The sequence below is a fragment of the Ovis aries genome, chromosome 11 (assembly GCF_016772045.2).
Source record: "Ovis aries strain OAR_USU_Benz2616 breed Rambouillet chromosome 11, ARS-UI_Ramb_v3.0, whole genome shotgun sequence".
Taxonomy (NCBI): Eukaryota; Metazoa; Chordata; class Mammalia; order Artiodactyla; family Bovidae; genus Ovis; species Ovis aries.
The window spans coordinates 42,215,687-42,228,862 of record NC_056064.1 but is presented as its reverse complement, the minus strand read 5'-3'; the positions used below and the strand labels follow the sequence as shown (position 1 = coordinate 42,228,862).

Sequence of the window (13,176 nt, the reverse complement as noted above, 5' to 3'; positions counted from 1 at the left end):
TAGGACTCCGAACTTCCACTGCAGGGGCCTGGGTTCAATCCCTGGTCAGGAAATTAAGATCTCTTAAGCTGAGTGGCATGATCAATAAATAAATAAATTAAGAGTAGAGAAGATGAATGGAGAAGGCACTGGCACCCCACTTCAGTGCTCTTGCTTGGAAAATCCCATGGATGGAGAAGCCTGGTAGGCTGCAGTCCATGGGGTCACTAAGAGTCGGACACGACTGAGCGACCTCACTTTCACTTTTCACTTTGATGCATTGGAGAAGGAAATGGCAACCCACTCCAGTGTTCTTGCCTGGAGAATCCCGGGGACGGCGGAATCTGGTGGGCTGCCATCTCTGGGGTCACACAGAGTCGGACATGACTAAAGTGATGCATCAGCAGTGGCAGAGAAGATGAACAGACTTTTTTTCCAAAGAAGATATGCTTACTGATGACCAAACTGGCCTGTGGAAAGACGTTCAACATCACTAACTTTTCAGGAAGTGCAAATTGGAATCACAATGAAATATCACCTCATGCCTGTTAGAGTGGTTATATCAAAAAGGCAGAAAATAACAAGTGTTGGCAAGGATGTGGAGAAAAGGGAACCCTCATACACTGTTCGGAGAGGGCAATGGCACCCCACTCCAGTACTCTTGCCTGGAAAATCCCATGGATGGAGGAGCCTGGTAGGCTGCAGTCCATGGGGTTGTGAAGAGTCAGACACGACTGAGCGACTCCACTTTCACTTTTCACTTTCATGCATTGGAGAAGGAAATGGCAACCCACTCCAGTGTTCTTGCCTGGGCTGCAGTCTATGGGGTCACACAGAGTCGGACATGATTGAAGCGACTTAGCAGCAGCAGCAGCACACGCTGTTGGCAGGAATGTAAATTGGTGTAGGCAGGAAGGTAACTTTTCCACTATAGGAAATGTTATGGTGTTGCTCAAAAAATTAAGAGCAGAACTAAAATAATAGTCCAGCAATCCTACTTCTGGGTATTTATCCAAAGAATAAAAAAAAACTAATGAAAAAGATATGTGCTCCACTATTTTAATTGTGGCATTATGTACAATAGCTAGTATGTAGAAACAATCTAAGTGCCCATTAATAGATGAATGAAGTAGATATGGTACACATACTCACACATACACTGGAATACCACTCAGCCATAAAAAGATGAAATCTTGCCATGTGTAACATGGATGGACCTTGAGAGTATTATGCTAAGTGAAATAAATCAGAGAAAGACAAATACTAAATGATTTCCCTCCTATGTAAAATATAAAAAACAAAAAAAGAAACAATAAATGAACCAATCAAACAAGAACAAACATGTAGATACAGAGAACAGAGGAGCGATTACCAGAGGGAAGGGCAAAGTGGGTAAAGGGTATCAGCTGTATGATGAAAGATGGAAACTACATTTTTGGTGGTGAGTACGCTATAGGCTGGGGCTTCCCAGGTGGTGCTAGTGGCTGCCTGCCAATACAAGAGACGTAAGAGATCCTGGTTCAGTCCCTGGGTTGGGAAGATCCCCTGCAGGAGGGTACAGCAACCCACTCCAGTATTCTTCCTGGAGAATCCCATGGACAGAGGAGCCTGGCGGGACGCAGTTCACAGGGTCGCAAAGAGTCAAACATGACTGAAGCAACTTCGCACACATGCATGCTATAGGCTATAAAGAAATAGAAATAAAATGCACACAGGAAACAGTTATACACCAATGTTACCTCAATTAAAGGAAAAACCAAACAAATAATCTAGTAGCTTAAAACAATGACAATATTTATTTTGCTTGTGAATGTGTAATTTGGGTAAGGCTCAGCAAAAACAGCTCATTTCTGCTCCATCTGGCCTCCATCTGGCCTCCATCCGGGTGGCTTGAAAGCTGGGACTGGAATCATATGGAGTCTGACTGACTCACAGTTGGTGGTTGCTGTCACCTAGGCCTTAGCCAGACTGTTAGCCAGAACACTTTCAGGTGGTTGCTGCATGTTGCGTGGGCTTCCTTATAACGTGGTGGGTGAGTTCCAAGGGTGAGTGTTCCAAGAAAAAGAGTCAGGTGGACACCGTATTGCCGTTTAATTTTTGAAAATATTTATTTACTCATTTGGCTGTGCCAGGGCTTAGTTTTCTGTCAGCATGTCAGATCTTCTTAGTTGCAGTCTGCGGGATCTTTAGCTGTTCACGAACTCTTAGCTGTGGTATGTGGGATCTAGTTCCCTGACCAGGGATCGAACTCTTGCATTGGGAGCACAGAGTCTTAGCCACTGGACCACCAGGGTAGTCCTGTATCACCTTTTATGACCTAACCTCAGAAGTCAGGCAGCATCATAACCATTGTATTCTATGTGGAATGAGACTCTACATTTATTACAGATGCAAGAAGTGTCAAAGAATTTGCAGATATGTTTATAAAGATATGTCCATCCACTATGGACTTGAATGGGCTGGACTTCTGCACTTTGCCCTTATTTATATGATGGGCGGAGGGTGCAGGCATCAGGTTTTCTCCTCCTTTAGGTCCTTCCTTCCTTGGCGATCCAAAAGGAAGTTTTATCCTTGATATGAAGTCAAGGAAGAACAGCTATTCAGGCTGTCCAATTGAACACACTTGGGTTTGAATCTGACTGTCATTTACCAGCTCTTTGTTCTTGGGTAAGTCACAACGTTATGGTAAGCCTCATTTTTCTAATTTGTAAAATCAGAGTATCATGGAGCTATTTTAAGGATGAAATGAATTAATAGATGAGTTGCATAATACAAGCTCAGAAGCAGTAACTAGCAATAGTAAACACTCCACGTGTTAGCTATTGCTAATATGATTATTCAACACTTGTTGATTAATATTTCATAAACTCAGGCTTAGGTGAGTTCTGGGCTAGATGCTAGAATTATGAAAGTGAGTATGAAGGGATTCAGGTCTCCAGAAACCAAAAGCTTAGAGGAGATGTTTTCAAACTTATGGACAAAGGAGGCAGCCAGGCCTGATTCTCATTCTGAGTTTGCATGTAGTCTCTGTGGGGACCTTGGACCAGTCTTTCAACTTTCTCTGCCATAGTTGCCTAGCTGAAAATGAGAAATGTAACAGTACCCACCTCACTGGGTTTTGGTGAGGGTCAAATGAGATAATCTATGTAAAAAGCTTAGCACAGTTCCTAGAAAACGGTGATTGTTTTATAAAAGTTAATTATTAATTTTATTTACCAGGAAGTAGGCTAACAAATGGATTCATTGGAGTCCAAGGTGGAGAATGCTAAACTAGATGGGGAAATAACCTGTTAAAGGAATCCAGGAGAAGAGATTAACTTTGCCAGGAAGAGTCTTGGAAAGCCCAGAGGAGGTGATGCTGGAACTGGACTTTGAAGAATGAGTAAGAGTTTTCCAGTAGGGAATGAGGAAAGAGAAGATATTCCAGTTGGAGGCAAGGGGATTTGCAGAGGCGTAAAGTTACAGAAGTTGTTTGGAGGAGGGTAACAAAGTCAGCGTAGGAGCTTCAGGTGTTTAAGATGGAGGGGATGAGATTGGGAAAGGGAGTTCAGGTCAAAGCATTGGCTCAGGTGAGAGAAACTTCTGTCTTCAAGCCAAGGGGGGCTCTGTAGTATGGAGAAAGGCCAGTGGCTGCACTGGAGAGAGGTTTCATAGGTGAAACAGATAGATTCAGGGGTAGATTTTCTGTGTGAATTGAGAGGAGGGCAGTGAGGGAAACAAAGGTCAGCAGAGGAGTCTGGAAGGAGGGCAGGGTTCAGGTGGATGGAACAAAGTTGTGAGATGTAGATTCTAAAAACCTGGCTCTGGGGACTTCCCGAATGGTCCAGTGGCTAAAACGCTGCACTCCCAGTGTAGGGGGTCCAGGTGTGACCCCTGGTCTCCATCCCTGGTCAAGGAACTAGATGCCACATGCCACAACTGAAGAGCTCACATGCCGCAACTGAGGGAAAAAAAGACCTTGCCACGAAGACCCAGGGCAGCCCAACAAAGAAATAATAAAGACTTTAAAAGTAATAAATATAATACATAATAAAAACCTGGCTCTGAACCCATCTGGTATACCTCTGAGTATCTGTGATCTTGAGATGATCATCCTATTTCTATCATAATTTCCTATCAGTGGATAATATAGCCTCTATCTGCCGCTTATAATTGTTGTGAGAAACAAGAGTGTATCAGTAAGAAATATATAAATATCAGCCCCTATGTTATTAAGGAGGTAGTCAACTGCATGGGAAAGCACAGCTGAAGCAGAGTTTAGGTGAGGTGGAAGGTGGAGGATCTGCCCTGAAGGGAAGATTAAGATGAATGCAGTCACACACACATACACACACTACAGACAAATATAGCAATTTCCAGGCTGGGCTGGGTCTATGGGAGAGCAATAGGAAACTTGCAGCTCCACCAGGAAAGACCCTACCATTTACCCTATAGATGCTCTCACCTCTTTATTTGCATATATGGTGGTCCAAAGGTCTAAACTAGGGAACCAGAAGAATTTGTGAGTAAAATGTCATGCTGTGTATTTCTGGGACTAGAATCCATAGTCTCCAACAAACTCTCAGATTCCCCAAAGGTTAGGAGTCATTGATTTTCCCACCAGAAATTAAAGAATAGCTATCCTTGGCGAGAAGGACTGGTGGGGGAAGGAGGCATATTTTCAGTTTTAATTTTCACGTTTTCTGAACTGTCTGAATTTTCTAACCACAAACATGTGTTAGTTTCATTGAAAAAGCTGTCATCAAGGTTTATTTGGGTGTTGAGATAACAGGCCCTTTTTAGATTTCATCTTTAATACCTCTTTGTACTAAACAAACACTAATAGCTGTTATTTTTAAAAACCCTAATAGTCTTACACACACACACACACACTATAATGCAAAGAACATCTATTATGTGAGGTGAAATGTCTACATTTCCTATAAACTACTGGTTAATGCAGTAAAACTTTCATTCGAAGTAGATGAGGCGAAAAAGATAAAGGCACGCAATTTCAAGTATTTCAACTCAGACGCATAAAAACAATGTGTATACGTGTCATTCTTCATTGGTACTGTCTCCTTATTCCCTTGAACCTGCCAATGTGCGAGCCGTTGGCCTTTGATGCTTGAAGCGACGGAACGAAGGGCAGGGTTAAATCCACTACCTTCTCCCCACGCACTCTAGTAATTACTCTATTTCCACGTCATGTTTCCGGGTGTGTGTGTCCCGACTCACGCAGAAACTGAAGTTCAAAGCAGGCGGGAGTAACCCATGTTCTTTTTGCTGTCCCCAGAAACCCATTTCGGGCGTTGGGCCCCTAAAGGATCTGGCGACACCTGAGGACTGTCTAACTGGCTGATTCCCACGTGGTAAGTGCCCCCAACCTTGCCCCCACGTGGTGCCAAGGGCCGGGAAGAGGGAGAGCAGGCAGAAGGGAGCCGCATCAGGGGCATTTAAAGTGTCTTGACGTCACGCACTGCCAGGAACTCAGCTGAGTTTTCAGCAGGACATTCCAGTCATCTTCCCTCCCTCCCCCCGGGCTCCTCTGCCCAGGGCCTTGGTTCTTCCCCAGTTGTTGCGGAGGGAGGAGCCCTAAGAGTCGGAACAGCCAGAACAGGGGCGTTCCCAGCCTTGTATTGGCTCCGCCCTTCCACCCAGAGGCTCTCTTCATTGGCCAGTGGGTGGGGCTTCGGATGTAGAGTCTGCTCAGCAGGGCTTCTGGGTGGCCGAGAAAACTGGTCATGTTATGAATTATACATGAGCGGCGTGCCTAGGCCAAGCGGGGGCTGGGCGGGGATTGGCTGGAGGGGCTGTAATTCAGCGGTTTCCGGAGCTGAGGCGGCGTAGACAGGGAGGGGGAGCCTGGGGTTCCGACGTCGCCGCGGAGGGAGAGAGCCCGAATCGGATCCCTGACGAGCACCCCAGCTCCGCGCTCTCCCCGCTTCTGCCAAGGGAGACTCCGCGGCCTGAGGGAGCCCCGCGGCCCGCACCCCGGCGCAAGCGCAGCCCCGGCCAGTCGGGCCTCAGCCCGAGCAGCAGGTGAAGGGGGTTTAAGGGTGGGGCTGCCCCCCGACGGCCTCCAGGCCTGGGCATCCCGGGGGAGGAGGGGCGCGCTGGGAGCTTCTGGGGTGTTTGGGGGAGTAGTGAATGGAAACTTCAGTGGGGTCAGGGGGATACGAGGAGACACGGAGAGTCGCTGTGAAGGGACAGTTCCCCGGGATGACAGGAGCCGACCTCTGAAGGGACGGGGTGCGCTGGAAGGAAGTTTCGTTCTTTGGAAAAAGGGGAGACGCAGAGGAAGAGAGAGAATGGACTGGAGGGGGAGGACCGTGGGGCGAGGGTACTCTAGGGTTGGGGGGCAGGAGCGAGGGACAGCCCCCCGACTTCCTGCTCCCTGGGGCTCTGGGGACGTTCCGGCCACGGGAGCCACTGTCACGCCGGCGGAGATCACGGAGTGGGGGGGGGGGGGTTGGCAAGCGCCTCCTCCCCGCCCCTCGGCGGGCCCGGCGTCTCCCGGCTGAGCCACTTCCTCCGCCTTGCCCTGTTCCTGCTCCTTTAGGAGCCAGCTGTGCCCCCCTGGAGGAGGTAGGAATAGGTGTCTTCCCTTTACAGCCTTGCGGGCTGTTTGGTTATGGGTAGGATTATTGCATAAGATTCAAGTTTCCTGTAGGGAAATTGACAGCCTTGTACTCTTTCTAAACTCCCCCCAGCCTTTTTCTGGGGTAAAGTCGTGTTTCCCTTCTCCCTCTTCCAAAAAAAATCCAAATAAAACCCCCATCAACCCAGCTCTAAAGAGAAATAAACCTTTTTCCTCCTTGACATTGTTCTTTTATAACCACCTGGTAAACTTGGCCAGAAGATAAATAATTGAGCCCTTGCGTTTACTGGATTGTGGTGTTGCTTAATTGCATAGAACAGAATGAACCAATAGAGAGTGGGAGTTTTCTGTCTCAGAGCCAAGATCTTGGGTAAATGCGGAGAGAGAAACAAAGACAGGCTGGCCTTGGCAAAGCCATGTGTGCAAACTTTACCTGTGTTTGGGGGTGTGGTTGCACTTCAGTTAGCTTAATTCAAACCGTCACCTGAGTGGTTTTTTCCATGTTTAGTCCACATCTTTCTGTGTTATATCAAGTGGATGCATGATATTGACACACTTATTCTTATTAAAAATGTATATAACATGTCCTTGCTGGTTGGTTAAATAAATAAAGGGCATATTTATTCTGTGTGTGGGTTGTAATTTTTTGGTTGGCTGAGCTAATACAGCATTGGTTTGAAGAAATCAGAACTGTAAATTATCTCAATCTTTTATATGTGGATTTAGACTGTTATGACTTGATTTAGCCAATTTTATGTTTTATATCAAATATGTCTGTACTCCCTGAGTCAGCACATTTATTTCCTTATTACATGTGCCAGGCTGAGCAATGGCACCCCACTCCAGCACTCTTGCCTGGAAAATCCCATGGATGGAGGAGCCTGGTGGGCCGCAGTCCATGGGGTCGCTAAGAGTCGGACTCGACTGAGCGACTTCACTTTTACTTTTCATTTTCATGCATTGGAGAAGGAAATGGCAAGCCACTCCAATGTTCTTGCCTGGAGAATCCCAGCAACGGGGGAGCCTCGTGGGCTGCCGTCTGTGGGGTCGCACAGAGTCGGACATGACTGAAGCGACTTAGCAGCAGCAGGCTGAGCTACTAGTAAAATTTTTGCAGTGACATTTGCACAGTGGGATGGAGGAAAGAAGTCTTTAATACCAAAAAAAAAAAGAAATTGTAGATGCTAGAGGCTTTTTTTGTGTGTATTTATTATTTATTTATGGCTGGATAGGGTCTTAGTTGTGGTGTGTGGGTTCAGTTGCCCTGAGGCATGTGGGATCTTAGTTCCCCCACCAGGGATTGAACCTGACTCCCCTGTATTGAATGCGCAGATTTCTTAACCACTGGACCACAAGGGGAGTCCCTGAGGCTTGACCTTAATCTCTATATTTGCTAGCATATCTACCACAAAGAACCACTAGAAAATTCATAAATCTTCTATCTTTATATGTAGTTCTTTTGGGAAGAATAGCCATCTAGAAATATCCATAGTTATGACTTGACCCACAAAGGGTAGATAGTTCATGTAACCTTAACTCTGCTTTGAAGATAAGGAAATTGAGGTGTAAGGAACGAGACACTTGCCCAGGCAGCAACATACCATAGTGATGGAGCTTGTACCTTCTGTATATTTTGTTTGCTTTTGACTATCTATGCTTAAGTATTAGGTCTTAATTTAGAGTGACTGTAGGCCCTACTGGGAAAAGTGTCAGTGAAATTCTAACACATACCTAGACCATCAATATCCTATAAGACTCCAAGGGAGATATTTAAAATAAACAGGTGAGTCCCGTTTAGGTTATTACAGAATATTGAGCAGCATTACCTGTGCTATACAAAAGGTCCTTTTTGATTATCTCTTGTAAAATAGCAGTGTGTACATGTCAGTCCCAAACTCTCACTCTCCTTCCCCTCAGGTAACTTTTTAGTCTGCATAATTTACCATCAGAATTTAGCTATTTGCTAATGGAAAGAGAGATTTACTGAGGCAGGTTTGTAGGTGAAGGACAGTCATGACCTAAATGTCATTTAAACCAAAGTGTCTTGTGGCTTAATCAGTGGTCATTTGTATCTCCAGAAGGTTGCTCTTTCCTCCTGCCTCTGCATGTCATGACTTTCAGATGGTGAGACAGGGCAGAGGTGGTGGCCATCATTCCAGAGGCCGAGTCCAGCACCTTTAAACCTTATGGCTTTCTCAGAGGTGATGTACAGATCAACAAATATTTACTTTTTACACCTTTGTGAAAGTTGTTATGAGGAACAAGATACCTTGTTCACAGACCTTGCAGTCTACTGCGACATCTTCATAAATTTCTTATCCATGTAATGCAACTTGATTTCCTCAAAGAGATGGTGAGACTATAAGCCCATCCTGTCCAGCAAGGCAACTGTTACATGTTTTAAAACATATAGCACAGATTTAGAACATTTCCATTATCACAGAGTGGAATGCTTCGCTGTTGGACAGTGCTTCACTAAGCGCTACAGGTCTTCAGAAGGAGGAGAGGTTATGAGTTGTCTAGAAGTCTTCTTGCCAGAGGAGAGATTTGATCTGAGACCCACATAATGGTTGGCATTTGACTGATGTAAAGAATTCGGGGCGAGGAGGTATGGTGATACAGCACAGACCCAATTCTAGTAGATTAGCAAAGTAAATGGAGGAGGAGTAAGAGGTCTTGAATGCCAGGTCAAGGAGTTTAAAGATTTTTGAAGCCAAATATTGATGTTTAATTATGGAGTGCCTACTACATGCCTGACCTTGGTTAATTTGTATAAAATAAATGGGTATGTGTGGCCTCCACCCCAGGGAAGTTGTCATTGAAGATGACCATATAAACTGGACCAGCACCCAAAAAGAGGGGTCCTGATTTTGCAGATTTGTGTGATTAAGTGCAAAAGTGTGTGTTTTTGTTTTTTTTTTTTTAATGAGGATTTTTAACTGGCTACACATGTCCACTCACATTTTCTATCTTCCATATTTAAAATAATTTTACCTTAACTTTTGGGTCGTGTGTGACAACCAGCCAAAGAACACTCAAAGACATGTCCAGATCTTGGAGAACTCCTGGTGTCCTGGAGCAGCCTTGGTGAGGTCCAGCAGAATGACATCCCTGGGCTATCTCAATCTGTGTTGGTTATGGTGAAAAAACTAATATTGTGGTTGTTACATACTTGTTGCAAGGAACCATGGGTTACAATGGGGCCGTTTTGTCAGGATGGTTTTATGGTACTTTGGTAGTGAGTTGTTTGAAATAACTCCAGGTTTTGAAAGGAATAGGATATGCAAGAAAGGATTTCTATTATGTTCAGTTTTCCTATATCATATTATTAATATCACAACTCTTAGTTCAGATCAACAAGCATTTATGTAATGAGAGTCAGTTATGCTAGGCAGGATCCAAGGATAATGCAATATGGTCCCTGTTTCATGGAACCGGAAGTGGTATTATAGGGGCCAGGGTATGTGCTTCGTCAGTAGGGACTTAGGAGTGGGAAGATGACAGCACAGTGGTTCAAAGGTCAGACTCTGGAGTCCAACACAATCTGGGATTGGATCCTATATCTGCCACTTCTTAGTCAGAATCTGAACCTCAGTTTTCTTATCTATGAAAGGAGAGGCTAACAGTGTATATCTCCTAGTGCTATTGAAGACTCCAGGAGGTGATGCTGGTAAAATACTTAGCATAAGCCTGGTGCACAGTAAGAACTCGCTAAATCTAAGTTTTTATTAAATGTCTAAGAAAAGAGATTAGTTCTTTTCAGGGATGAGAGAGAAAGGCTTTATTATAGAAGGGTATTCACGTGGGAACACATGATTAGGGTTTTATAGGATGATTAGGAATTCTCCCAACAAAGCTGAGTTGGTGAATAGCTGTATTCAAGGCTGAGGGAACATGAGCGTGCAGAGGCTTAAAACAGCGTGGTGTGTTCAGGGAGCTATAAGTGGAAGTTCTTAATTTAGGAGAACTGAGGAGAAAGGAAGCTGACTCTCAGCCCTTCTGTTAATAATTGGGTTCAGATGTTATTAAGTTGTTTTTTTCCTTGTTTATAAAAGTAATGCATGCTATTGTAAAGAAATTTAAATTTGTCGAAATAGAAACTATGTATTTTTTTAATATGTGTCTTATTAGTTTGGTGTGTGTTTCTCCAGCTATTTTGCAGCTGCTTCTACCTACCGATTTATCTTGGACAAATTTATTGCAAATTCCTTTCTAATAGCCTAATAAAAAAGTAATAAGAAAGGCAGACCTGGCCCCAAAGTAAAGTTTAGATTGTCTGGTTTCCTTTCTGCTAAAACTTCCCCCCTCCATCCTTAAGAATAAATGACTTTCCTAATCACTGAACTTTTCCCTGACCTTTGACTTTTTAACTACATCAAACACGAGCTTTCCTAAGGTAACTGTTACTGTAGTGTCGAAATGTTTGGGTGAGGTGAGTTTGAGGATTTCATGATCCACAGCTGTGATAGGAGTCAAAAGAATGGCAATGAGGTCAAACTTCCTGGGCTTTTATCCCAGATCCAACACTTCTTAGATCTTGGGTCAGTTGCTTTAACTTCTCCGGGTTTCACTTTCTCTGTCCAGAAAGTGCAGATACCAGATCCAGTTGTAAGGGATTTGTGAGGATTGAGCAAGATAACGTATGTGAAGTACTTTGCACAGAACCTGGGAGATAGCTAAAAGTGGAGTGCTAATAATTGCTATTATTAAAAACCACAGTATCTAACTATAAAGTCACACCAGTTGTGATTTGTGGTAGCCTTTCATGACCCAAAGGAAAGATGGAGTAATCAGGAGCTTCTAACCTAATAGGAAAAAAACTAAATGAATAGGGAGCAGGGGGATTTACACTGTGGTGGAGGAGATGGAGGCTGTCACGCAAAAGGAACAGGGCACGTTTACACGGATGCCTTTGTCAGACGTATGTCTCTCTACATCTTCTGATGGTGGCCCATTTATTTGAAGTAATATTCAACACATGAGATTTTTATGGCCACTTAGGAATGTAAACAGTCCCTTGGAGTTCTTGATACAAAAAGTACAGATAATACAAAAGGTTTGAGGGGTGGGGGACTCAGGCAAGGAAGGTGGGCCAGCACACAGCTTGGGGATGAGGCCACAGATTGGGGGTGAGGCTGCACCCTAAGTAGAGTGAATAAGCCTATGAGGCCAGGAGGGGATTTGTTCTTTCACATCTGTGCTATGTGAGTGCGTGTGTTTTCATTGGAGGAGTCGAGCTTTACTTTCCTGTCCTGTAACTTTCCTTTGCAAACGAAAACTCAAAACAGCCTTGTGGTTTGAGAAGAGCCACTCAGCACCTCCATGAAACAGATTCTGTTGCACCAGCTCTCCGGTTTGGGGTCAGAGAAGGCCGAAGAGAAAAGGCCTGCCGCTGTTTGTTGGCCGAATGTGGGGCGGGAGGAAGCCAGCAGAGTTTGAAAGAGAAAGTAAACCTTCTGGTAAATAAATGGCTTCCCTATTGTGGGGGAGGAGTGCAAATTATTAGGGGGATGTTTGGGTAGTTTTTGTAGAAGCCATTTCTGAAAACTGATTGAGATGATTGAGGGTGAGCCCAATTTAGGGAAATCCTGCCTGGCCTGCTGTGAACCCACTGTTATTCCCACTTTGTTGATTGATTTTATTAGTTTGTGGCAGCCTAACCTCCCCTTCTTTTTAGAATTGGAGGATCTGAGTGTGACTTTGAGCACCTGCTTAGTAAAAGCTTCCTGAAATGCTTGTTTTTTGCTTCTTTTCTAATGTTCATTTTGTTTTTACTTTTAAGCGAACACTTTTTATGACAGAAGCTAAAATCATGAGACTTTCCCTTTGTTCTTTCCTCCCCCTCCCACCTCCAGTCCACCCAAACGTCATCCTCAAAACCTCAAAACCCAGATGTTAGCTGTGTAATTACCTCTCCTCTAAACCAAGCAAAGTGCAATCTTGCGTTGAGTTGGCATTAAAATCGCCAGCCTTTGAATTTCTTTCTACTTGTGGTTTAGATACAATAAATATTTAATCTCAGACTGACTTGGCCTGACAAATCAGTCTTGTATTTGGGCCTCTTTTTATCAATAGGTTTAGAGAAAGAAAATTTATTGAAACATTAACCAAAATAAAACGTAATTAGAGTGGTCACTGTCTTATGCATCAAGGCAGGTGGAATAATCAAAGCCAAATCTCAATATTTATTCTTTTTTATTACCTCATATTTAATTTGAACAAATGCATATATATCAAAATTTATTCTTAATTCCGTGTGTTATTACCCTTTCCACTCGAGTACATAAATAATTAGATAGAAGCACCTGGGACGCCTAATGGTCCTGATTACTATGTTGAAGAATCCTAGGTTCATGGAGCCATCTAAGATTCCTGTTTCTCAAATGTACTGCTGTGGTGCTGAATGTTGATAGGGCGGGAGTGGCAAGGGGAGGCTGTCCCTATAGGGGGAAAGGGGTGGGGGATAGGTGAACTCTGTCCTTCCCACTTAATTTTAGTTTGAACCTAAAATTGCTCTTAAAAGTCATTTACTAACTTAAAAACAATCCTGCAGAAATGACTGTGTCCTGGGTCAGAAGTGCCCCCTATACAGCTGTGTGATTCCAATGACTTCCACC

General features: G+C 44.1%; 1 protein-coding gene across 16 annotated transcripts in view; it reads left to right on the top strand.

Moving 5' to 3' along the window:
- Nucleotides 1-5,179: 5,179 nt before the first annotated feature.
- Nucleotides 5,180-13,176, top strand: part of STAT3 (signal transducer and activator of transcription 3) — a 75,063-nt gene continuing 67,066 nt past the window's right edge. For 14 of the 16 annotated variants that reach the window (XM_015098788.4, XM_015098787.4, XM_060395623.1 and 11 more), the window contains exon 1: nt 5,826-6,000. The gene's annotated coding sequence lies outside the window, so the exon portion shown is untranslated. Of the gene's footprint in view, nt 5,331-5,825; nt 6,001-13,176 lie in introns of those variants that run through there. The other 2 variants (XM_060395625.1, XM_060395620.1) reach the window with 2 other exon arrangements.